Genomic DNA, 25901 nt, shown 5'->3' with positions numbered 1-25901 from the left:
TACTCGCCCACCTCTCCTCTCTCATTTGCACCCCGTGCCCAACTCTCTCGCCCTCTCTCTCGCTCTACCCACGCGAACAGGAAGCTCCGCCACCGCTCGCCGATGCCCACCGCCTGTTCCGTGGCCACCGTCGCGCCCGTGCCCCGTCCAACGCCACGATGAGCTTCGCCTTACTCTCAGCTGCTCGGGATACCCTTCGGTGTGCCCTCTCCCTCTCTGTTTCGTCCGGTCCGCACTCATCGGAGCGTTTCTTGCGCAGTCGAAGCCCCGCCGCCGTCGACCCGAGGTTCCACCACACCTTTGCCGTCCTCCACGTGCTCCGGAGTTCGCACTCGAGGTGAGCAACCTGCCCGCGCCCTTAATTCGGTCGTTACTGCCCTTTTGCCCGCGTGATTGCTCGCCAGAGTTGATCCGCGCCGCCGTTAGCCCGCCTTGCGCGCGTGCACCGCCCTCTGGTGCTCCCGCGCCGGCGTAATGCCCATGTCCGAGTCCGCCAGACCGCCCTGAATGCGCCCGAGCTAAACCCCGAGCCTCTAGTGCCCCACCGTGGCCAGCCTTCTCGTCTCCGGCGAGCCCTCACCGCGGGACCGAGCGGCGCCACCGCGCCCAAGCTAGCCCCTGGTCGTTACATCTCGGTCATCCGTCCGAGATTGGATGGTTTAGACTTAACCAGAGCGGATTTGATCGCAGCCCTCCGATCCAGATCCAACCGCCTCTCTCTCTTCCCCCTCACCCACGTCTCTGCCTCTGGGCTCGGCTGGTCAGCCACTCAGCCCGCCCTGGCTCGCTGACGCCCTGGCCCCACTTGTCAGCCGTGCCCGCGCGCCCGCGCGATCTAATCTGCGTCGTTGATCTCTGATCCGATGGCTGAGGTTACCCTGTACCCCTTCGCGTGTGAGTTTTGCTTAAGAACCCCCCTGGTTTTAGGAAATCAACTCGTCGTCCTCTGTTTTAGCGCATAGGTCCCTGGTTTCTTTAGAATAGCCACCTGGACTTTTATTTAATTACAGATTTAGCCCTAATTTCATATTTCAAACTTCAAAATTTGTTTATTTCATATCTTTTTCATATGAACTCCAAATTTAGTGGTTTAAATTGCAAAATGTTCACAAGATTATTCTCTGCTCAAATAAAATATGACCAACTATAATCTGTATACTTTACTTTTTACACTTAGAATATAGAATTAAAGTATATGTTGATTTATTTATTTACCCTTAGCTGATTAATTAGAGGAACCAGAGGAGTAGTTGGCTTCGCCGTAGGGCCGTCAATGGGTCCGGGCATAGTACTTGCTCTGCCAAGGCTGGTTACAGAGGTTCTTTGTTTTGGTTTTGTTAGTCAGCCTTACTATGGGGAGATGTACTGTGTTTATCAAATTAGAGATACCTAATGGGCGACTATGACCTTTGGGAAATCTTTGTAAAGGTTACATAGTGAGACCCTGCTAGGTCACCTTGGTAGTGATCAATGGGGAGGCTAGAACCCCGGGCAGAATGGGAATCACGGCTTGTGGGTAAAGTGTGTGACCTCTGCAGAGTGTTAGAAACTGGTATATCAGTCGTGCTCACGGTTATGAGCGGCCTTGGGATCCTCTTTGATTAGAAGAACTTTGGTTACTTTTATGATGATGATTAGCAATGATGATTATAATTATGATCTCTGGTATTTCCTCTTGGAGGGAGTGCCTCTGAGTAATAACTGGGTTATTACTAAAATTTGGCTATACTTATAGTGATAAAACTTGACCAACTAAAAGTAGCTGCTTAACCTTAACTCCACATACAGCTAGTCCACTTTAGCCAAACGGGACATTTGCTGAGTATGTTGATGTGTACTCACCCTTGCTTTACAAACCACCCCACCCCAGGTTGTCCCCACTGTACTCAGTGCTCAGGAGGTGAAGCTGGCAACATGGAGGACTTTGAGGAGTTCCAAGACTACGACGAGTTCTAGTTTACTTTAGTGGCAAACCCCTAGTCAGCTTCCTGTGTAGGCTTACATTCTACGTTTCGTTACTCCACACTTTGATTTAATGTTGAACACTATGGATATGTATTAGACTCTATGGATGTCTCAGACATCTTGATGTAACTAAGTACCTTTCCGCTATTTAATTCAAGCATTGTGTGATGATGTCCAATTATGTAATCGCTTTGTACGTGAGTTCTAATCCTGGCACGTACATGGTTCGCATTTGGTTTACCTTCCAAAACCAGGTGTGACATGTTCACTGTCCGGTGCCTACCATGTCAACAGACCGTTGGGGTTTGGAGCGGTTGACCGTTGAAGTCTTTTGTCCTCATGCTGCACCGGATTGTCGGGTGGCACACCAGACATGTCCGGTGTGTTCTGACTTCTTGCTTTGACTTTTGACTGCACAATGTTCACCTTTTGCAGTCGACCATTGGCGCATCTGACCGTTGCTCCGTTGGTTCACTGGACACTGGCTGGTGCACACCAGACAGTCCGGTGAATTATAGCAGAGCATCCCTAAGTAAACCCGAGAGTGGCCAGTTCGCGAAGCGCTTGGCCTAGGCACCGGATAATGTCTGGTGCACCACTGGCAGTACCATTGCTAGTCTTTGCTTCGAACTTGGTTGAGTCCCCAACTGAATTTCTTTCTTGGTTTATGTTGAACTTTATGCACCTGAGATAAATGACAACTAGGCAAACCAATTAGTCCACTTGGTTTATGATGGACGTCGAACACCAAAATCGATTATAGGAAATGTTTTAAGCCCATTTCCCTTTCATTCACCCACGTATTGTTTGCATCTTCTTCTTTGGACCAAGCGCCCTCCACAAAAACTCTTTCCCTAAAAACTTCGGATGTCTCCCCTTTGAGTTTCCACCACTTCGTCCTCGCAATTTTGGCTTGTTTATCCCTATGGGTATGGATCCAAAAATAGAAGTCAGCCACCACAAGATTATGTTGGGGCACAACACTCTGTCTAGGTATCACCTTACAATCCAAACATGTTTGTTTATCTTCTCTCCTTGTGAGAATGAAGTCGATCTGGCTCGAACGATGGCCACTGCTAAAAGTCACCAAATTAGAATCTCTTTTTCTAAAGAAAGTGATGGCTATCAGTAGGTTGTAGGCTACAACAAAGTCCAAAATATCCTCTCCTTCTTGATTTCTACTACCATACCTGAAACCTCCATGAGCCAGCTCCTAACCTACATTTGTTGAACCTACATGACCATTGAGATCTCCTCCTATGAAAAGCTTCTCTTTGGTGGGTACTGCTCTGACCATGCCATCTAAGTCTTCCCAAAACTTCCTTTTCTCTCTCTCACTCAAACCAACCTGAGGGGCATATGCACTTATAATGTTCAAGACTACATCCCCAAAACTAGTTTGACTAGGATAATCCTATCTCCTTGTCATTGACGTCCACCACTCCATCCTTGAGGGTCTTATCAATCAGGATACTTACTCCATTTTTATTTGCCACTGTTCCTAAGTACCAAAGTTTGAAACTAGTGTTCTCCACCTCCTTTGTTTTTTTCTCCTTCCATTTTGTCTCATGGACACATAGGATACTAACATGCCTCCTACTCACTACATCGACTAACTCTCTTAGCTTACCTATAAGGGACCCTATGTTCCAACTACCTACACAGATCCTAGTCGGCTCAACTAGCTTCCTTACCTCTCGCACCCGTTGAGACAGATGCGAAGACCCTTACACATTTGTCACTACACTCGGGCGCTGATGTAGCGCGCCACTAAGGAAGGGATGACCCGATCCTTGCTCACTTGATACCACATCCAGATCATGACACGACGCACCACCAAGGGGGTGGCGGCCTGGCCCTTGCCCATTTAATACCATACCCGGGTTCCGATATGGCACGTCGCTAAGAGCGTTACGCCCCCAACAGTTTTCTATTGGGTTTCATCTCCATTTGAGTGGCTAAGTTTTAATCGTGCTCGCCACGCCTAACGCAACGCTCCTCCTTGTACTTGGACTTAGGACTAGGCTATGCTGCACCAACATATGCTGAGACAACATATGCGGAGTTACACACATGCAGTTTAGATTCTTCTTCAGATATTTTTGAATTTTTTGTAATAGCAGATGTGCATTGAAGCGTCCTGATCCATTAGGACTCAAATGTGATACAATTAATAACAGACACAACCCCCTTTTCAGTCGAACATAGCAGAAAGGAAGTCTTCGGTAGCTGAAAACATAAATAAAGCTGGGTGTATACTTACGTATTCCGCAAGCCCATCCTAACCCGTAAAGAGAGAGGGACCTATATAGTACATGCTTGATATGGTGGAGTTGTAGTCACTCTTTATTTTTCTTTGAGAAAGGCGATACTTGATGTTTTTACCCAGAAAAAGAGAGAAGTAGCACTTTTTCATACTCAACCACCACTGAGCTTCCTGCTCCCGTGGCCTCATCTTTGTTTCCAAAAAAATACTCACGCAATTCCCTTTTCTTAAGATAAAAACACTAATTGGCATGCCACACCAGACTCGTCCATACCAGTGGACACGGCTATTCGAATAGGTTTCCAACTCCGCACAGAGGTGTACACTTTACCCACTATTCCGGCTCTACGATCTCATTGCCATGAGATCCGACACCAAAACTCTTTCCTTCCTTGCACGACCTTACCTTAGCGATTATATCGGAAGAAACAAGGCCACCTCCATGCCCAAACCAGGACAAAACATCCCCCACCTCATCCTCTCGGTGCTCCCCCGCCATCATAATCCTGGGGTTCGGACCGTGCAAGTTCAGATCGAGTGACTGCCCATACAGTCTCGAGTGGTTGTACTTGTCATTAGTACATGTACTGAAGGATGACAAACTGGTCCTTAAACGAGGGGGACAATCTAATCTTTCATGCTCACACCTAACTTAGCTGAGCCATCACGTTAAGGCCCTCCCAAACCAGGGAGTCTCTGATCATCCCACTCGAATGATGATAAGGGTGACAACCCTTCATCATACACATTTTGAAAAAAAAAACATTTTCCTCTTAAATACCATTTCCCTAACCCACATCTTCTTTGTAGCAAAAAGGTGCTCTTTAATGCAGACTGTCAGTCGACTCACAATGCATAACAACCATCCCATATCCCGACTTAGGTAGTGGTAGAAAGAATAGGTAATTTATGCATCAAGGGTAGAATGAACTTGCCTTCGTCGAAGCTCTCTAGGTACGAAAGATCTATTTCCGGGAGGTCGGGCTCCTGCCTTCTTTTGGAGCTATGGGTTCCGAAAAGTCGTACCCCTCTTCATCTTGCAAAAACAGGTAGTAAATAATACATCAAACATTGCTTTCTAAGTAAAGTGTGTCAAGTTCCTAACGTCATCATTTTTGTGACTTATAAAGTGTTTGGATCATTTTTGGTGCATAAAATATCAACATATAAAGATATGTGTGAAAAGGGGAAAAGGAAAAAGAAAAAGAAAATGATAAATGATTCTCTGTTGAACGGGCCGGCGTGGAGATTTCGGCCCAAGTCGAGCGTGGGCGCGCGCGGCCACGTGGGCAAGCCGACCCAGCATGGCCCACTAGCGGGGCACAACGCGAGCGGCGCGGAGACGACACCGTGGGCACAGGCCCACGTGCTAGCGAGAGGGAGGGGAAGACGATGTCAGGCGGGAGTGGGTCGTCCGACCGCGGAGGAGAACCAGCCGCCGATGGGTTCGACGGCAGTTCTCCGCCATTGATCTAGTTCCCGGTCGTCGAGGAGATGGGTTAGCATGAGCAGTGGGAGGCGGTCACGATGGTGGGGTTGATGTCACCGACGGTGGTTTGGAAGGGGCCGACCACTGTGAGGTGGCGGGGCTCTCACGACGGTGAGGTCGCCGGCGAGGCCTCTGGTGTGATTGGGGTGGGATGCGGTGTTCCTTGTTCGTAGCGATGTGGTGAAGCTAGTGAGCTAGCTTAATGTGACACTAGGCTACTAGAGAGGGGAGGGGGAGAGCTAACTAGAGCGAAGGGAGGCAACAGCGCTAGCTCAATCGAGCTCCGGGGAGGGGAGAAGAGTGGTCGAGGCCAGTGCGAGGGGTGAAGGAGCTCTAGGCGGCCTTTTATAGGTGCCCGGGGGTGGGAAGCGGCTGTGGCCAGCTGGGCATCGGTGAGCGGCACAGCGGCGGCGGTAATGGCGCACAACGCCGGGGACAGGATGGTTCGAGGAGGTGCAGTGTGAGGATGCAAGCACAATGGGCGGGGGGACGAAACGGTGCCTAACTTCACTGGCGCAGGAGTAATGGTGGGGCGAGGGAAGGACGACGATCGGTGGTGATCGCGTCGTTGCCGTGCGCGGTGAGCAAAGGGGGAGGGAGGGCGGCTGACTAGTGGGGCCAGACCGTCAGCGGGGCGCGGGTGCGAGCGCGAGGGAGCGAGAGAGAGCACGTCTGGCGAGTGGGGTCGGGTGGCAGCGAGAGAGAGAGAGAGAGAGAGAGAGAGAGAGAGAGAGGGGGAGCACCCGACGCGAGAGGGCGCGCGCGAGGATGGGTCGAGGTGGGCTAACGTGGGACGAGAGGGGAGAGCGCGCACGGGGATGGGCCGGCGTGAAAACGGGCAAAGGCCGACCCGGCCGAGGGGGAGAATTTTCTCCTTTTTTAAAAAAATGCCTTCTTATATACACTTATGTTTTCACATATATATATATAAGAGATTTTCTAGGTGCAAAAATGAAATGCTAGGTGAGACTATATGTGTGAAGTGCTACTAGCAAACATGGTTTATGCATATGAGTAATAAAATGCTTATGAGGCTTAAGGTTTAAAGAAAAATAAGGAGGGGTTAAGGAGTTTAGGGTTTCTAACCTTGGAGCCAAAAACCGGGATGCTACATGCATGTAATTTAGATACAAATTTATTTATTACTTTTGTATCTTGAGTAAATATTTTCTATACTAACAAGTAACATTGAATCGAAGTGGATAATTTAGTAGTATGATTATGTTTTTTAAAATGTAATGTGTAGGTAATTACAATTTATTGGTTACTTTGTATTATTTTTGAAAATTGTGAATTTGGTAAAGTACATAGAGACTAATTTGTAAATCTAGATAGACAGCATATTATTTATGCGGATTATGCTAGATAATAATGAAAACAGAGAGATGTCATTTGTATGTTGAGTAAATATTTTATATACTAACAAGTAACATTGAATCGAAGTGGATAATTTAGAAGAATGTCTATGTTTTTTTAAAAATGCAATGTGTAGGTAATTAAAATTTACGGGTTACTTTGTATTATTTTTTAAAATTGTGAATTTGGTAAAGTACATAGAGAGTAATTGGTAAATCTAGACAGATAGCATAGTATTTATGAGAATTATGCTAGATAATAATGAATACAGAGAGAGCAATGGTAAGAAATTTTATTTAAGAGTGGAAATCCAATCACACATGATATTCTAATACTTATAAGATTCTATCACGTAACGCGTCGAAAATAAGCGTTAATTTTCGACGGCTATGTTAGAGGCGCCGAAAATAGTCTTGTTTTCGGCGGCCAGGACAAAAGCCGTCGAAAATAGGATTATTTTGGCGGCTGTAACACGCCGCCGAAAATTAAGGTTATTTTCAGCGGTCGAGCTCTGGTCGCCAAAAATAAGTGTGGCCGTCGAAAGTGGTGTACAATGCTGTTGTGCGTGTAGAGGATGGGTCTCCCTGTCTATGCATTCCTAGTACGCTGGTAACTAAACAAAATCTGTTCTCTTCACTAAAACCTTCGATCTGAAGCTATAACAATGAGAGAAGGGGGAGAATAATGAATACAGATTTGGTTTGCACTTCCATCCTATCAGATCTCTACCATCTCTACCAGTTGCCAACGTTGCCCGCAGCCCCTAACCTGGAGACACCCACCCGGCCCACTTGCACAAAGACACGCACAGAAACTTACCTACTGCAATTATCCATTCCTTAATCAATTTGGAAAGTTGTGCTGCTGAGTGCTGACTTTGCTCTATCTGTCACCATCAACTTTTGAGTCGCAAGCATGTGCTGCATCCCTTGATAAGGGCACTCAGCCACTCACAACGTGTTTGATATTTGGTTACAAGAACTAGTCGCTGGTAGCATGTGCTGCATTACTTTTCTAGGCGTGGCATTGATGTCCTCTCTCGAATAAAAGATTGGATAAGTAATCCATGCAGTCCTCGATTTGCATAATTGACTCCTAAAATTCTACCCTCGCAGATAAGGGCACTCACAATGCAGAAACCAACACTAGTTTTGTGATGTATTGTTGTTGGATGTCGTGTGACGGTTAATGTCATATAAATAGAATGTGATCATGTTTTTCTTGTCGGAGATGAGGATCTATTGGGGACCCAATACCCGAATGGGGATGCGTATGGGATGAATCTTATACCAATGATGGGAATGGGTATGGTGATAGGTATAGCTTAATGGGGCGGGGATGTGGTGTCCAAACCCGGTGGGAATTCTCCATTAACACCTCTAGATCCTACATTGTTCTTTCTTATGTGCGCGGTCGTAGCAACCCTGAAACTCCCATATATGAAAGGGAAATGTGCCCTTGGGCCATTTCTAAGTATTTTGGTGATTGAGTGCAAACACAAGTGCTTAATTGTGAATCTATGCCCATGAATGAACAAGGTGCAAATCACAAGTAAAGGTATGTTTCTGAGCCTTAGTACATTGGTTTTGTGTACTAATATACTTGTCTAAGTGATAGAAACAGAAAGAAGAAGAAAGAAGAAGAGTTGGCTGTGTACAGCCAAAAGACTGCTTCGGTCTGGTGCACCGGACAGTGTCCGGTGGTGCACCGGACAGTGTCCGGTGCGCCAGGCTGCCTCGGCCGAAGAGGCCGCTCTCGGGAATTTGCCGACGGCGTACGGCTATAATTCACCGGACTGTCCGGTGTGCACCGGACTGTCCGGTGAGCCAACGGTCGGCAGAGCCAACGGTCGGCCGCGGAATCTGCGCGCGACACGTGGCCTGGCCAACGGTCGGAAGGAGGCACCGGACTGTCCGGTGTGCACCGGACTGTCCGGTGCGCCAGATCTGCAACGGTCGGCAACGGTCGGCTGCGCCTGTTAAGGAAGGGAATCGGGCACCGGACAGTGTCCGGTGTGCACCGGACTGTCCGGTGCGCCCGACGACAGAAGGCAAGGATGGCCTGCCAGATTTGTTCTCAACGGCTCCTAGCTGCCTTGGGGCTATAAAAGGGACCCCTAGGCGCATGGAGGAGAACACCAAGCAACTCTTGAGCATTCTTGATCATCCACACTCAGTCTTTGCGCATCCGTTTGTGATTCTAAGTGATTCGAGCTCTGTTCTTGTGAGAAACTGTGAGATAGTCTTTGAGCTCGATTCTTGGCCGTGTGTGTGCGCATTTTGCTGTGGATTTGTGTGTGTTGCTTCCCTCCCTTACTCCGTGCTTCTTAGTGAAACTCTATTGTAAGGGCGAGAGACTCCAAGTTGTGGAGATTCCTCGCAAACGGGAAAAGAGCAAAGAAAAGAAGAACACCGTGGTATTCAAGTTGATCATTGGATCACTTGAGAGGAGTTGAGTGCAACTCTCGTCCGTTGGGACGCCACAACGTGGAGTAGGCAAGTTTTGTACTTGGCCGAACCACGGGATAACCACCGTGTCATCTCTGTGATTGCTTTCTTGTGGTTATTGTGTTTTGACTCCTCTCTAGCCACTTGGCAAGAACTGTGCTAACACTTAACAAGTTTTTGTGGCTATAAGTTTAAGTTTTACAGGATCACCTATTCACCCCCCCCCCCTCTAGGTGCTCTCAATTGGTATCAGAGCCGTTCTCTTCAAGAAAGGGACTAGCCGCCTGAAGAGATGGATCCTAAGGGGAAGGGAATCGTGATCAACGATAAGGAGAAGGAGTCCTTCGTCAATGAGCTCAAAGATGACAAGCTTACCGACTCTGGCTCGGGTCATAGACGAAAGGAAGGGAAGAAGAAGAAGACGAGGCGCATCAAGGAGATCGTCTACTACGACGACAGTGATGAGTCTACTTCTTCCCAAAAGGACGACGACCACAACGACTACGAGCAAAGGAAACCGGTTAATTCTAACTTTTCCTTTGACTACTCTCGTATTCCGCAAAGCTCAAATTCACATTTGCTTTCCATTCCACTCGGCAAGCCCCCACACTTTGATGGGGAGGACTACGGATTTTGGAGCCACAAAATGCGTAGTCACCTATTTTCTCTCCATCCTAGTATATGGGAGAGTAGATAGTGGAATGCACTTTAATAGTTCGGATAGTCCTATATTCATTAATGAGCAAATCCATAAGAATGCACAAGCTACTACTGTTCTTCTAGCTTCATTGTGCAGGGATGAATATAACAAAGTGAGTGGCTTGGATAACGCCAAGCAAATCTGGGATACCCTCAAGATCTCTCATGAGGGAAATGACGCTACATTGCTCACCAAAATGGAGTTGGTGGAGGGCGAGCTTGGACGGTTCGCGATGATAAGGGGCGAGGAGCCAACTCAAACATACAACCGGCTCAAGACCCTTATCAACAAAATAAGGAGCTACGGAAGCACGCGATGGACGGACCACGACGTCGTCCGACTAATGCTAAGGTCCTTTACCGTTCTTGATCCTCATTTGGTGAATAATATTCGTGAGAATCCCAGGTACACCAAAATGTCGCCCGAAGAAGTCTTAGGAAAATTCGTCAGCGGGCGAATGATGATCAAGGAGGCAAGATACGTGGACGACGCCTTGAATGGACCGATCAACGAACCACAACCTTTTGCTCTCAAAGCATCAAGAAGTAAGGAGGCGCTACCTAGCAAGGTGGCACAAATTGAGGCGGTCGGACTTAATGATGAAGAGATGGCTCTCATCATCAAACGCTTCAAGACGGTGCTAAAGGGTCACAAGGGGCAGCCAAGCAAGACCAAGACGAAGGGAAAGCGCTCATGCTTCAAGTGCGGTAAGATTGGTCATTTTATCGCTAACTGCCCCGATAATGATAGTGACCAGGAAAAGGGAAACAAGAGGGAAAAGAAGAAGCATTACAAGAAGGCAAAGGGCGAGGCGCATCTAGGCAAGGAGTGGGACTCGGATTGCTCCTCTTCCGACTCCGACAATGAAGGACTCGCCGCCACCGCCTTCAACAAATCAACCCTCTTCCCCAACGAGCGTCACACATGCCTTATGGCAAGGGAGAAGAAGGTATGTACTCGCAACTCTACCTATGCTTCTTCAAGTGAGGACGAATCTAGTGATGAGGATGAAGTAGATTATTCATGTTTGTTCAAGGGCTTAGATAGATCTAAGATAGACAAAATTAATGAATTAATTGATGCCTTGAATGAAAAGAATATACTTTTAGAAAAGCAAGAGGATTTGTTGTATGAAGAACATGATAAGTTTGTAGAGGCTCAAAAATCCCTTGCATTAGAAATTAAGAGGAATGAAATGCTTGCTTGTGAAGTGTCAACATGCCATGATTCTATTTCTAACTTAAAGAGCATAAACGATGATTTAAATGCTAAACTAGTAGAAGCAAATAAATCCAACTCTTGTGTTGAATATGTTGAAATTTGCACTAGGTGTAAGGATATTGATATTAATGCTTGTAGCGAACACTTAGTTTCTATTTCAAAATTGAATGATGAATTAGCTAGTCTTAATGCTCAACTTAAGACTAGCAAGAGTAATTTTGATAAACTAAAATTTGCTAGGGATGCCTACACGGTTGGTAGACACCCCTCAATTAAGGATGGGCTTGGCTTCAAGAGGGAAGCCAAGAACTTAACAAGCCATAAGGCTCCCATTCCCACTAAGGAGAAAGGGAAGGCCCCTATGGCTGCTAGTGCTAAAAAGAACCATGCCTTTTTGTATCATGATAGGAGACAAACTAGAAATGCTTATAGGAGTTATAATGAGTACAATGATTCTTCTCATGCTATGTTTGCTTCTAGTTCTTCATATGTGCATGATAGAAATGTTGGTAGAAGGGATGTTGGTCATAATATGCCTAGGAGAAATGTTGTTAATATTCCTAGGAAAGTTAATGAGCCTTCTACAATATATCATGCTTTGAATGCTTCCTTTGCAATTTGTAGAAAGGATAGAAAGGTAATTGCTAGGAAGTTAGGGGCAAGATGCAAGGGAGACAAAACTTGCATTTGGGTCCCTAAGAATATTTGTGCTAACCTTGTAGGACCCAACATGAGTTGGGTACCTAAGTCCCAAGCCTAAATTTGCCTTGCAGGTTTATGCATCCGGGGGTTCAAGCTGGATTATTGACAGCGGATGCACAAACCATATGACGGGGGAGAAGAAGATGTTCACCTCCTACGTCAAGAATAAGGATTCCCAAGATTCAATCATATTCGGTGATGGGAATCAAGGCAAGGTAAAAGGGTTAGGTAAAATTGCAATTTCTAATGAGCATTCTATCTCTAATGTGTTTTTAGTAGAGTCTCTAGGATATAATTTACTATCTGTTAGTCAATTATGCAATATGGGATATAACTGTCTATTTACAAATGTAGATGTGTCTGTCTTTAGAAGAAGTGATGGTTCACTAGCTTTTAAGGGTGTATTGGACGGCAAACTTTATTTAGTTGATTTTGCAAAAGAAGAAGCCGGTCTAGATGCATGCTTAATAGCTAAGACTAGCATGGGCTGGTTGTGGCATCGCCGCTTAGCACATGTGGGGATGAAGAACCTTCACAAGCTTCTAAAGGGAGAACACGTGATAGGTTTAACTAACGTACAATTCGAAAAAGATAGACCTTGTGCAGCTTGTCAGGCAGGTAAACAGGTGGGAGGAACGCATCACAGCAAGAATGTGATGACCACATCAAGACCCCTGGAGCTGCTACATATGGATCTCTTCGGACCCGTCGCCTATCTAAGCATAGGGGGAAGTAAGTATGGTTTAGTTATTGTTGATGACTTTTCCCGCTTTACTTGGGTGTTCTTCTTGCAGGATAAGTCTGAAACCCAAGGGTCCCTCAAGCGCTTCCTCAGGAGAGCTCAAAATGAGTTTGAGCTCAAGGTGAAGAAGATAAGGAGCGACAACGGGTCCGAGTTCAAGAACCTTCAAGTGGAGGAGTTCCTTGAAGAGGAAGGGATCAAGCACGAGTTCTCCGCTCCCTACACACCACAGCAAAATGGTGTGGTAGAGAGGAAGAACAGGACGCTCATCGACATGGCAAGGACGATGCTAGGAGAGTTCAAGACCCCCGAGTACTTTTGGACGGAAGCCGTGAATACGGCTTGCCACGCCATCAACAGGGTCTACCTTCATCGCCTCCTCAAGAAGACGTCGTATGAGCTACTAACCGGTAACAAACCCAATGTATCTTACTTTCGTGTATTTGGGAGCAAGTGCTACATTCTAGTGAAGAAAGGTAGAAATTCTAAGTTTGCTCCCAAAGCTGTAGAAGGGTTTTTGTTAGGTTATGACTCAAATACAAAGGCGTACAGAGTCTTCAACAAATCATCGGGTTTGGTTGAAGTCTCTAGCGACGTTGTATTTGATGAGACTAATGGCTCTCCAAGAGAGCAAGTTATTGATTGTGATGATGTAGATGAAGAAGATATTCCGACGACCGCTATACGAACCATGGCGATTGGAGACGTTCGGCCACAGGAACAATATGAACGAGATCAACCTTCTTCCTCAACTAAGGTGCATCCCCCAACTCAAGACGATGAACAGGTTCATCAACAGGAGGCGTGTGATCAAGGGGGAGCACAAGTTGATCATGTGATGGAGGAAGAAGCGCAACCGGCACCTCCAACCCAAGTTCGAGCGATGATTCAAAGGGATCATCCTATCGACCAAATTCTGGGTGACATTAGCAAGGGAGTAACTACTCGGTCTCGATTAGTTAATTTTTGTGAGCATTACTCCTTTGTCTCTTCTATTGAGCCTTTCAGGGTAGAGGAGGCCTTGCTAGATCCGGACTGGGTGTTGGCCATGCAGGAGGAACTCAACAACTTCAAGAGCAATGAAGTTTGGACACTGGTGCCTCGTCCGAAGCAAAATGTTGTGGGAACCAAGTGGGTGTTCCGCAACAAACAGGACGAGCACAGGGTGGTGACGAGGAACAAGGCTCGACTTGTGGCAAAAGGTTATGCCCAAGTCGCAGGTTTGGACTTTGAGGAGACTTTCGCTCCTGTGGCTAGGCTAGAGTCCATTCGTATCTTGCTAGCATATGCCGCTCACCATTCTTTCAGGTTGTACCAAATGGATGTGAAGAGCGCTTTCCTCAACGGGCCAATCAAGGAGGAGGTGTACGTGGAGCAACCCCCTGGCTTCGAGGATGAACGGTACCCCGACCACGTGTGTAAGCTCTCTAAGGCGCTCTATGGACTTAAGCAAGCCCCAAGAGCATGGTATGAATGCCTTAGAGACTTTCTAATAGCTAATGCTTTCAAGGTTGGGAAAGCCGATCCAACTCTTTTTACAAAGACATGTGATGGTGATTTGTTTGTGTGCCAAATTTATGTCGATGACATAATATTTGGTTCTACTAACCAAAAGTCTTGTGAAGAGTTTAGCAGGGTGATGACACAGAAATTCGAGATGTCGATGATGGGCGAGTTGAACTACTTCCTTGGGTTCCAAGTGAAGCAACTCAAGGACGGCACCTTCATCTCCCAAACGAAGTACACGCAAGATCTGCTAAAGCGGTTTGGGATGAAGGACGCCAAGCCCGCAAAGACTCCGATGGGGACCGACGGACACACCGACCTCAACAAAGGAGGTAAGTCCGTTGATCAAAAAGCATACCGGTCAATAATAGGTTCTTTGCTTTACTTATGTGCTAGTAGACCGGATATTATGCTTAGCGTATGCATGTGTGCTAGATTTCAATCCGATCCTAAGGAATGTCACTTAGTGGCGGTGAAGCGAATTCTTAGATATTTAGTTGCTACGCCTTGCTTCGGGCTCTGGTATCCAAAGGGGTCTACCTTTGACTTAGTTGGATACTCAGACTCCGACTATGCTGGATGTAAGGTCGATAGGAAGAGTACATCGGGGACGTGCCAATTCTTAGGAAGGTCCCTGGTGTCATGGAATTCTAAGAAACAAACTTCCGTTGCCCTATCCACCGCTGAGGCCGAGTATGTTGCCGCAGGACAGTGTTGCGCGCAACTACTTTGGATGAGGCAAACCCTCAGGGACTTTGGCTACAATCTGAGCAAATTCCCACTCCTATGTGATAATGAGAGTGCTATCCGCATGGCGGAAAATCCTGTTGAACACAGCCGCACAAAGCACATAGACATCCGGCATCACTTTTTGAGAGACCACCAGCAAAAGGGAGATATCGAAGTGTTTCATGTTAGCACCGAGAACCAGCTAGCCGATATCTTTACCAAGCCTCTAGATGAGAAGACCTTTTGCAGGCTGCGTAGTGAGCTAAATGTCTTAGATTCGCGGAACTTGGATTGACTTATAGCATACATGTGTTTATGCCTTTGATCATGTTCCTTATGCATTTTGTTGCTTATTGATGGTGCTCAAGTTGTACAAGCACTCTCCGGACCTCACAAGTCCTTTTTGCAAGTGATGCACACATTTAGGGGGAGATGTGCTACAACTTGACCCTTTGAGACTAACCATTTGTTTGAGTTTGCTTGATTTAGTCTCGAAGGAGAATTGAAAGGGAAAAGGTGGACTTGGACCATGCAAGACTTCCACTGCACTCCGATGAGAGGGTAACTTATTCCAAGTTCATCTCTATGATCTTATTGCCTTTGTACTCTTAATTGAAGATTTTGGTGAGGCAATGGGGTTAAAGGGCCAAGATTGATCCCGTTTTGGTGCTTGATGCCAAAGGGGGAGAAAATAAAGGCCAAAGCGATAAATGGATCAGCTACCACTTGAGAGATTTTGAAAATAGTAGAATAGAGTTTTTGTTTTGTCAAATGCTTTTATTGTCTCTCTTGTCAAAAGTTGGCTTCTTGTGGGGAGAAGTGTTGATTATGGGAAATAGGGGGAGTTTTTGAAATCCTTGATCAATCTCTTTTGGAATGACTCTCTTTATGCCTCAACATGTGTGTTTGACTTAGAGATAGAGATTTGAGTTCGATTTACAAAAACAAACCAAGTGGTGGCAAAGGATGATCCATATATGCCAAAGATGAATCAAAATAAATTTGAGGTTTATTTGAAGTGATTTTGCACTTGTTCTAGTTGCTTAGTGTTGAGTTGGCATAAATCACCAAAAAGGGGGAGATTGAAAGGGAAATGTGCCCTTGGGCCATTTCTAAGTATTTTGGTGATTGAGTGCAAACACAAGTGCTTAATTGTGAATCTATGCCCATGAATGAACAAGGTGCAAATCACAAGTAAAGGTATGTTTCTGAGCCTTAGTACATTGGTTTTGTGTACTAATATACTTGTCTAAGTGATAGAAATAGAAAGAAGAAGAAAGAAGAAGAGTTGGCTGTGTACAGCCAAAAGACTGCTTCGGTCTGGGGCACCGGACTGTCCGGTGGTGCACCGGACAGTGTCCGGTGCGCCAGGCTGCCTCGGCCGAAGAGGCCGCTCTCGGGAATTTGCCGACGGCGTACGGCTATAATTCACCGGACTGTCCGGTGTGCACCGGACTGTCCGGTGAGCCAACGGTCGGCAGAGCCAACGGTCGGCCGCGGAATCTGCGCGCAACACGTGGCCTGGCCAACGGTCGGAAGGAGGCACCGGACTGTCCGGTGTGCACCGGACTGTCCGGTGCGCCAGATCTGCAACGGTCGGCTGCGCCTGTTAAGGAAGGGAATCGGGCACCGGACAGTGTCCGGTGTGCACCGGACTGTCCGGTGCGCCCGACGACAGAAGGCAAGGATGGCCTGCCAGATTTGTTCTCAACGGCTCCTAGCTGCCTTGGGGCTATAAAAGGGACACCTAGGCGCATGGAGGAGAACACCAAGCAACTCTTGAGCATTCTTGATCATCCACACTCAGTCTTTGCGCATCCGTTTGTGATTCTAAGTGATTCGAGCTCTGTTCTTGTGAGAAACTGTGAGATAGTCTTTGAGCTCGATTCTTGGCCGTGTGTGTGCGCATTTTGCTGTGGATTTGTGTGTGTTGCTTCCCTCCCTTACTCCGTGCTTCTTAGTGAAACTCTATTGTAAGGGCGAGAGACTCCAAGTTGTGGAGATTCCTCGCAAACGGGAAAAGAGCAAAGAAAAGAAGAACACTGTGGTATTCAAGTTGATCATTGGATCACTTGAGAGGAGTTGAGTGCAACTCTCGTCCGTTGGGACGCCACAACGTGGAGTAGGCAAGTTTTGTACTTGGCCGAACCACGGGATAACCACTGTGTCATCTCTGTGATTGCTTTCTTGTGGTTATTGTGTTTTGACTCCTCTCTAGCCACTTGGCAAGAACTGTGCTAACACTTAACAAGTTTTTGTGGCTATAAGTTTAAGTTTTACAGGATCACCTATTCACCCCCCCCCCCTCTAGGTGCTCTCAATATAGCCAACCACCATCGCGGTGACATCGAGCGATGGACTAGAGATGTCAATGGGTACTTGTCGACGTTACAAAATCGCCGGCTAGTAATACTAAGTGATTTGCACGTACTGGGTCGGGCGAAATGTCCCTACGTCTAGTTGGGTTTCTCACGTATACTGCACTAGATTTGTAATGGGGTTGTGGGGGATAGATATCCCCCGGGTCACCACGACCCCGATGTCCCGTGGGCCATCCGAAAGGCCTTTAATGGGTTCTCCGACAGGTGCCTTATGGGCCTCGATCAGACGGGAACCGCCGACATCCAAGAAAGGCACAAGAGCGGGTGTGTGAGAAGCCAGTCGTGTCCTATGCGTGCAGCACACGAGAAATCAACGGGCGACTCGTTTGACCGTAGCTGAGTGCAGTGCGACACAGGACAAGCGCGATGTGGAGTTCGTGCACCGGTGGTGGTTCCCTGTAACCCTGATTCAGTCGGTAATAAGGCCGAAGACAGGACCCTACGAAAACAAACAAACAAACAAACAAACATAGACACATTGTACTCTTCTTCCGAGACCACATGTAACCAAAGGGAGAACTTAGCAGCACACATACAGAAACCACAGGACGTAGGGTATTATACCTTAGAGCAGCACGAACCTAAGCAATCACTCGTGTCCTTAATGTGCCCTACACATACCATTGAGTTGCGATTGTCGTCGCCTCCCTCTAAAAAGTGCTAAGCGACTATCCCTATAGCATGTTGCGAGTACTCGACACTGACAGTTGGCGCGATAGGTAGTGGCTCCAAGATCGATTTCCAACAACTGCATGGCCGTCGTCTTCAACATCGTCCACCATTTCACCGCAAGAGAGGTTTTCCTTTTCAGGTCCCTCCCTTGCATCACTGACCAGAAGGGAATCCTCCATCGCGTAGTATGCGTGGACGGTGAGGCTCAGAAGCCCCGCTTCACCGGAACGATGGAGCACAAGCCAGTGTCACGGAAGAGGGAGATCCCACCGCCTTCCACGGCCAGACCTCAAATGGTCGTGGCCAGGACTGCACCAATTCAACACTCGGCTCCATGTGTGCTCATCTATCGTATCGAGCTGTCACAATGTTTGGATCAGATCAGTCGGAGGAAAGATGAAACCATGGCTCCCGATGTTTCTAGGTTCGCCAACGCGCAACAAGCCATCGTGGGGATCGATCGAACCCCGAAGGCGGCGATTGCGCCCACAACGCCGAAGACCTTCCACTACTACCCCAACCTTTTCTGCATCAATGAAGGAATAGATAACGACCCTGTGTTCGACGACAAACCGACTCTGCTGGGAGAGGAGCCCCTGCATCGTGAAGCCCGTCGTCGACGGAATCGTCGATGCAACATCCGATGACACCGTGCCGGTGGGAAACAAGATCTAACTCAACTTATTTCTCGAGATGACGTGTCCGAGGATGACAAAACTCCTGAGGAGAGGGAATTCTGTAGGCAAAGGAACGCTCACATGCATCTGCGCCGAGCTACCCAGGAACATAGTCGTGAGCTGGCAGGGCACCATGCCCGACCCCCTCATGATCATCCGCCCTTCCCTCGCAACCTATAACCCGAGTTCATCCGGGCCATCCAGACCCCGAGCTATGTCAGGGGTGCGCTGGCTCGCCTTGCGAATGACCTGCCGCCAATGGCCGAGGGGGAGGGCAACAGGCAAATTCTCACCCAAGTGGAAAACCATCTCCTCTCGCTAGCTCACCCTAAGGGAGTTCTACATCACCACCTCAATGACCGAAGCGACGCATGGAGCGACATTGACTCTTTGCATGCCCTACGATATGAAGAAGAGTTGAGGCACCAAGAAGACTACGACCGGAACCAGGCTCCCCATGGCGGGGGCTAAGGATAGGGGCGAATCAACCGCCGACTCGGTGATGCACTCAACTGCACGCCGACCAACACACGAACGGCTTTAGGATCTATGACAACAGTCGTTTAACACCCCCGGTGTTACGGGAACTAAAACTTTGGCATGGCATCATATACACTGACATTACATTGCTTGTGATACACCTAAAATGCACCCACTAGGTTAAAATCTTAAAAAGAGCATGTGGTGTGGTACTTGTTTGAGCATACTGCTTAGAAGGCTTAGGACTAGGGAGGTTAAGTACTTTAAGTACTCTGGAACACCAAGACCCTAGTTTGGAGTCCAAAAACCCTAAATAGTGACTTATAGATGATTTCAAATTCTAACCACTTTTTGAGAAAAGTGTATATGCCAAAGTGGTAGAGTTTTGAGAGCCTAACATTTTCCTATTTGGGGATTTCCAAGTGTTGTAGAGTAAATTAGAGTAAAGTGTAAAAGTTCACATGTGCTCGAGAGTTGAAGTCCTGAAAACAGTGATATTGAGCTAACTTTGGACACTTGTAGTTTTAAATCCATAAGGGTTTTGTAGTAAATCACTATGACAAATTTGTAAGGCTACTATAGTAGTGCAAATTTGAGTAAGGGACCTAGTCCTAAAACTATATGGAACATAGTGTAAAACATCCCCAAAGTTGGGTTGTCAGACTAGAACAATTCTGAAACTAAGGATTCAATGACATATAGTCAACTTTGGAGCCAATTTGTGACTGATCCATTGAAGTTAAGACCAAGGTCAGTGTGACGAAGTTGAAGATGTTATATAGGAGAACAACTTTGATGAAGTCGATTTGGTATGTTACTACTTGGAAATGGGAGTAATATGCCCTCAATGTAGCTCTGTGGGACACTGAAATGGAGTACTACATTGTACAGTAAACTGAATTAGATCACAGGTGCAATGCACCTCGCCGCCATTGATCATGCGCCGTGATACGAGCTCGCCACAGAGATTCGCACCAAATTTGGAGTACATGACAAGGTAAAAGATCTTCAGAGGGAGGAACATAGGCGCTTGGCCGGCTTATGCATGACATCCACTTGCCATGCGGGCCCGCCGTTCTATCGACGTTGGGGATCTTTAAATTGAGTGTTCACGGTGAAACACGCTCTGTGAAATATCCCAACCACCATCGAGCTCGATCCTAGCCAAAATTCACAATAGGGTTGACCAAGATTTTAAATTGAGTGTTCCCCTTTCTCCGCCTCTCTATTACGCGTCCAGCCCACCCTCAACCACCTCCCACCGTTCAACGTAGCTTGAGTTCATCGGATTCCCCCAAAGATCACCAGCGCCGCTGTGGTGCATCTCACCGTGGCTAGCGCTTCTCGGGTTAGTTTATGCCCCTCTGGCTTGCATCCTGGTACTTCTCCGACCCCTAGTTGCTTATGGAATCGGCCGTTTGAACTCTACCACACTGAAACTCCGAGAACGTCGTCTCGTCGTCGCTGGGCACCGCGTAGACCGCCCTTCGCGTCAACCAGCTAATCTAGGAGTTCTCCGCCCGAATTTACGCAAGCATCATAGCTCTGATATGACACCGAAGCTCTCCATGCACTTCAATTGAATGCTACCGTGTTGTTGTGCTCGGAACAAGCTTGTCGAGCCTCGGCGTTCGCCATTATCATGGACAAGGGTGTTCATGGGTCGGATCGTTCCATTTTTCTTCGGGGACGTGCTCAGTTAGCTGCGGGAATGAAGCCTGTTTACTCGCTACCACCAGAATAGGTTGCCAGCGACGGGTACGCGCGACTCCGACCTGGTGCTCGACCAGAGCGCTGTCTGGGACCCAAGCACGTGAAGAAATAGAAATAGGAGTGGTAAAGCGTAAATGTCAGTGACAAAGGGAATAGTGTCGCGGGCTCATACCTGATTAATTGAATGGCGAGGGGCCTTTGCGCAAAGTCACGCGCGCGGGCGCAGACACGGGCATGCGCTTTCCCTGTCCGTGGGCTGGCTCGAGCTAGATTCAGCCCAATCATATTCTAGATTTTTATTTTTCTTTTTCTTTTTACTGGTAGCTTGTAAAATCCATTAAAAATAATAGAAAATTTGTAAAATCAAGGGACCAATTTTAGTATACTCCTAAAATCATATATTATTTAATAAAAATAGTTTCAAGGTTTTTATTGCAAACAATAAATTATATAGCATTTAAAGATGCTTATGCAAAGCCTATTAGAATTTTAGAAGTATATTAGGAGTTTAAAAAATCATAAAAACTTTTGGGTGGACTTGGTATGTTTGTTCTAGCCCTTGAGTGAAGTTTGAACTTGTTTGGCCAAGAAAACGGATATAGTTCAAGAAAATAACTCCTTTTAATACCAAATGAAATTAGGAATTAATTTTACAAGTGAAATTGAAAATAGTAAACTTGCTATAACTTGTTAGCCTAAGAATATTAGTTAAGTTAATCTTAGAAGATTATCTAGCTAATAAAACACATGAAGGAAAGTTGTATTCGAAAGAGTGTTTCTAATTCTTGTTTATAAACAAGCATGTTTTAAACTAATACTTAATTTGGATTAAGTTTTGTTTAAGTTGTGTTTTTCAGGCATCACCTATTCACCCCCTCTAGGTGACTATCACATAGATGCTAGTCAGCAAGCCCAAAGCCCTAGGTGGTATGGGCGTTCTCAACCTCGACAAGTTCATACATGCCCTTCGATTTTACTCACTTTGGAAGGACTAGAAGGTGGTGATCACCCTTAGAAAGGGATCGATGTGCCTTGTAACATTATGGACATGCTTCTTTTTAGTGCCTCCACCATTGTCATGTGGGAGATGGCAAGACAGTTGGCTTGATGGCATGGACCAAGGAACCTAGACAAACACCTCTTCGAGCTAGTATCAAGAAAAAATAGGACGATTGCTTGTGAGTTCAATGGCGGGAATTGGATCAAGTCTTAGAGAAGCAAGATCACATCCTCGATTTAGATCAAAGAATTTGTCTCCCTTTGGATTAGACTCCAAGATTTCCATCTTCAACCATAGGTTCCAAACACCATTACTTGGAAATGGAGCCCTGATGATGCCTTCACAGTTAATTCAGCCTACAAAGCGCAATTCATCGGATCTTACACCCACATCAAAGTTGGCTTTGTCTAGAGGGCAAGGGTTGAATCAAAATGCAAGGTTTTTGCTTCAATTCTTCTACAGGACAAGGTCCTTGCTGCGAACAATCTTGCCACTAGGGGTTGGCCACACCATCCAAAATACTCCCTCTTCAATGGGCTCCTAGAGACTAGCCTTCACCTCTTTTTGCATTGCCCTTTCGCCCGTGTTGTATGGGATAAAATTCTAGCTTCGGAAGGTATGACCCTACCTACCCAGGGGGACCTTGCTCACTCCAACATTAAGGGCTGGTGGAAAGCAGTGCCCGCCCTGCTCCCAAAAACCCAAAAGTGCGACTTCAACGGCATCGTGATATACACCCTATGGAACATATAGAAGGAGAGAAACCGGAGGATATTTGAAAACAACTCCATATTCCTTATCCAGGTACCCTCAAGGATCAAAGCAGATGTTTAAAGTTTTAGGAGGGCTATGTCTACCTAGTAATTGGGTTGTCGCAGCGCCTTAGCAGCTAGCTGCTCTATGTTTGTCTTCTGGGAATGTTCATCCCGCTCTACGTGCTAGGCTCTGTTGTATTTGGTCGTTGGACCTCGTCTCTTATTTTTTGAACCCTTTCCCTTTTAATGGATAGGCAGAGCTCCTGACATTTCGTTAAATAAATTAACCCATTTTGATTACTTGTAGGTTTTAAAACATGAACATCTAAGGCTAATATCTTATAAAATTTTACTAATCCGTGCGGTGGACTATTTACTTAACTAAGGGCTAGTTTGGGAACCTTATTTTTCCAAGGGATTTCTATTTTTTCAAGGGAAATTAGTTAATTTTCTTTTGGGAAAATGGAAATCCCTTAGGAAAATGGAGCTCCCAAACTAGTCCAACTATTGATGTACGCGACAATAGTTTACTTAATGAATGATTAAGCCACGCGACAAATGGGCAATATAGTCACTTTAAGAAACTCTATCCACAGTTCAACGTCAGCTAGTGCCTAGTGCTTTCAACACAACTTCATATACTCCTCCATCCTATTTTAGTTTCTCAAGATATACTAGATATATACTCGTGCGTTGCTACGGAATCAATATATCTATTTACAAACATATTTATTTCATAAATTAAATTATTTAAAAGGAATCAAAGTTATATGATAAGATCATTTTAGAATTTGCATGATTAAGAGAGCTGACACAAGCAGATAAGGACATGAACACATATGAAATTTTACCAGTTATATTTACCAGTCATCCATGAAAATTTAAAATGGCAAAGATGTCATATATAGAAAGCAAAAAAAACAAGAAACTACCAATATACTCACTATCAGAAACTTCACACAAACAACATCATACCTCATACATCAACTTCCTTCTTCAACTCCACATTCACTTCCTGTCTGCCATGCTAGAATTAAGAAACACCTTCAACACAAAGCACACAAAAACAAATCAAGTAATCTAAGTCATTGGGTTAGTCATTAGTGTTTACCGGTACAACGAAAAATCGTGCCATCATGTTTGGTGACTTGCGCAGTAGCCATCACGACTGTCGCAACACACGAGCCAAAGAGCCTGTACAATGGCCATACGCTGCAACGACACACAAATTATTTGATCAAATATACAACATAAATGCTATACCAACAACCTCGCATAGTGGAAAACATCACATAATAAGTGGAAAACATCATATAATAAAATTAGTGTTGCGGTTTATATCAGGTAGGACAATACGATTGCCATTTGTACTAAAATAAACTCACTACATCACCATAGCCAGGAAGACCATCCACCCAGTCCCACTTGCCACTGCTCCCCATCTCATCTTCCTCCCACATTGCAAGCTTCCAGCGCACTCGCTTACCTGCGAACCACACCTTCCCATTGCCTCCGAAAACTTTGACCTTATTGTTACCCCCGGTAGCAGCGGCCGGTATGGCGCCTCCCTGCGAGGCAGCCTCGCATAGGCCAGTGAAGCAGCGATACATATTGGGCGGCATGTGCCCAGCTTCCTCCCACTCCGTGGTGGCCAGATCTAGGCGGAGTATTAAGACCGTGGAGCACGGCGCGTCCATGGCGAAGGAGGACCTGAGCCCACCGATCATAAGGACCCGGCGGCCGCCGGCCCCAGCCAGGAGTCGGGGACGCTTGAGGACCTCGAAGGCGTCTCCCCACGCCGCTCGCTCCACGGGCGCCCAGCCCCCCGTGAGCATGGCAAGCGGGCAGGAGAAGAGCTTCCACTGGTTGCGCTACGGCGTGTCGACGTCGCAGAGCGCGAAGACGGCGTCGGAGGCCAGTATGGGGCTTCGCGGCTTGGACGGCAGAGAGAGGGGATGCTTCATCCACTTGGCGGACCGGAGGGGGTGTAGGATAGCGCGGCGAGCTCGGTGAGGACGAGCACCGTGACGGCGGGGGCGACGAGGACGGTGCCGTGGCGCGCCCAGGAGGATCCAAGCTGGAGCAAGTGGGCCGCGTCGACAACCTCGACCTCAAGAACGTCGGCCTAGCGGGGACGCTCCTGCCGTCGCTCCCGTCGCTTGCGGCACTGCGCGATCTCAACCTCCAGGGGAACAGCCTCTCTGGCGCGCTCCCATCCTTCTGGGGCATGGCGTCCCTCCGGCGGCGAAAATGGCGGAGGCGCGACAATCCTGGGAGGCGGAGGCGCGATGCGAAAATCCTAGGTCGCGGGCGGGCGGGCGGGGTAGAGAGGCGGGGGCAGTCTACACTCCTCTCTTAATAGTTAGTAGAGATTTAAGTTTGACTAAATATATACACAAAAATATGTATATTTATAGTATCATTAAATAGATTTTTTATAGTAAATTTATTTAAAGATATAAATTTTATTAATGTTTTCTATATAAATTTAATCAAAGTTTGACCAGCACGAGTGTCGTAAGAACTCTTTTTATAGCGGATGGAGGGAATTGAGTTCGAACCTTTATCACGTCGATTTACAACTTCTGAGTTGCAAGAAAACTGTGTCCTGTGCCGTTTGCTCCAATGGACGAGACCTTTGTGCCACCTTCCGATCTTGTTCGGTTGCGTCTAGGTTGAAGAAAAACTGTTCTATGCAGTTCATTTCAATCGCTTTCGATCCAGATGCAGCCTAATAGTTAGACATAAGACTGCAGCCAGCTTCTTGGTAACTTTGAGCCAAATGACGAGGTCCATCAAGACTCTGCATTGCTTGCGGCCGGTCTTGCCGTCTTTCAATTCTCCAGCCCCGCTGACTCCGCCACACTCGCTGTCGAGCCAAGACTAGTTATATATATGTATCCCGTTTGTCCGCCGCGCCATTCGATCGATTCGTCCCCACGGATACATTCAGATTGTACTCTGCGTCTCAATCTGGATGGGGGTGGTGAGTTAGTTGGGCGCGGGGACGGGGATTGGACGACGAACAGTTTAACAAGAATAAGGCCATGTTTGGTTTCTTTAGGCCATGTTTGGTTTCTTTAGTCTAGGGACTAAAATT

General features: G+C 46.7%; 1 pseudogene; it reads right to left on the bottom strand.

The window, feature by feature from the left end:
- Nucleotides 1–23809: 23809 nt before the first annotated feature.
- LOC103655494 (SKP1-interacting partner 15-like) lies at nt 23810–25030 on the bottom strand (annotated as a pseudogene).
- Between the last annotated feature and the right edge of the window lie 871 nt (nt 25031–25901).

This window comes from Zea mays, chromosome 4, assembly GCF_902167145.1.
Source record: "Zea mays cultivar B73 chromosome 4, Zm-B73-REFERENCE-NAM-5.0, whole genome shotgun sequence".
NCBI classification, from domain to species: Eukaryota; Viridiplantae; Streptophyta; class Magnoliopsida; order Poales; family Poaceae; genus Zea; species Zea mays.
The sequence above is the reverse complement of the archived record's forward strand: the minus strand, read 5'-3'. Positions and strand labels throughout refer to the sequence as shown.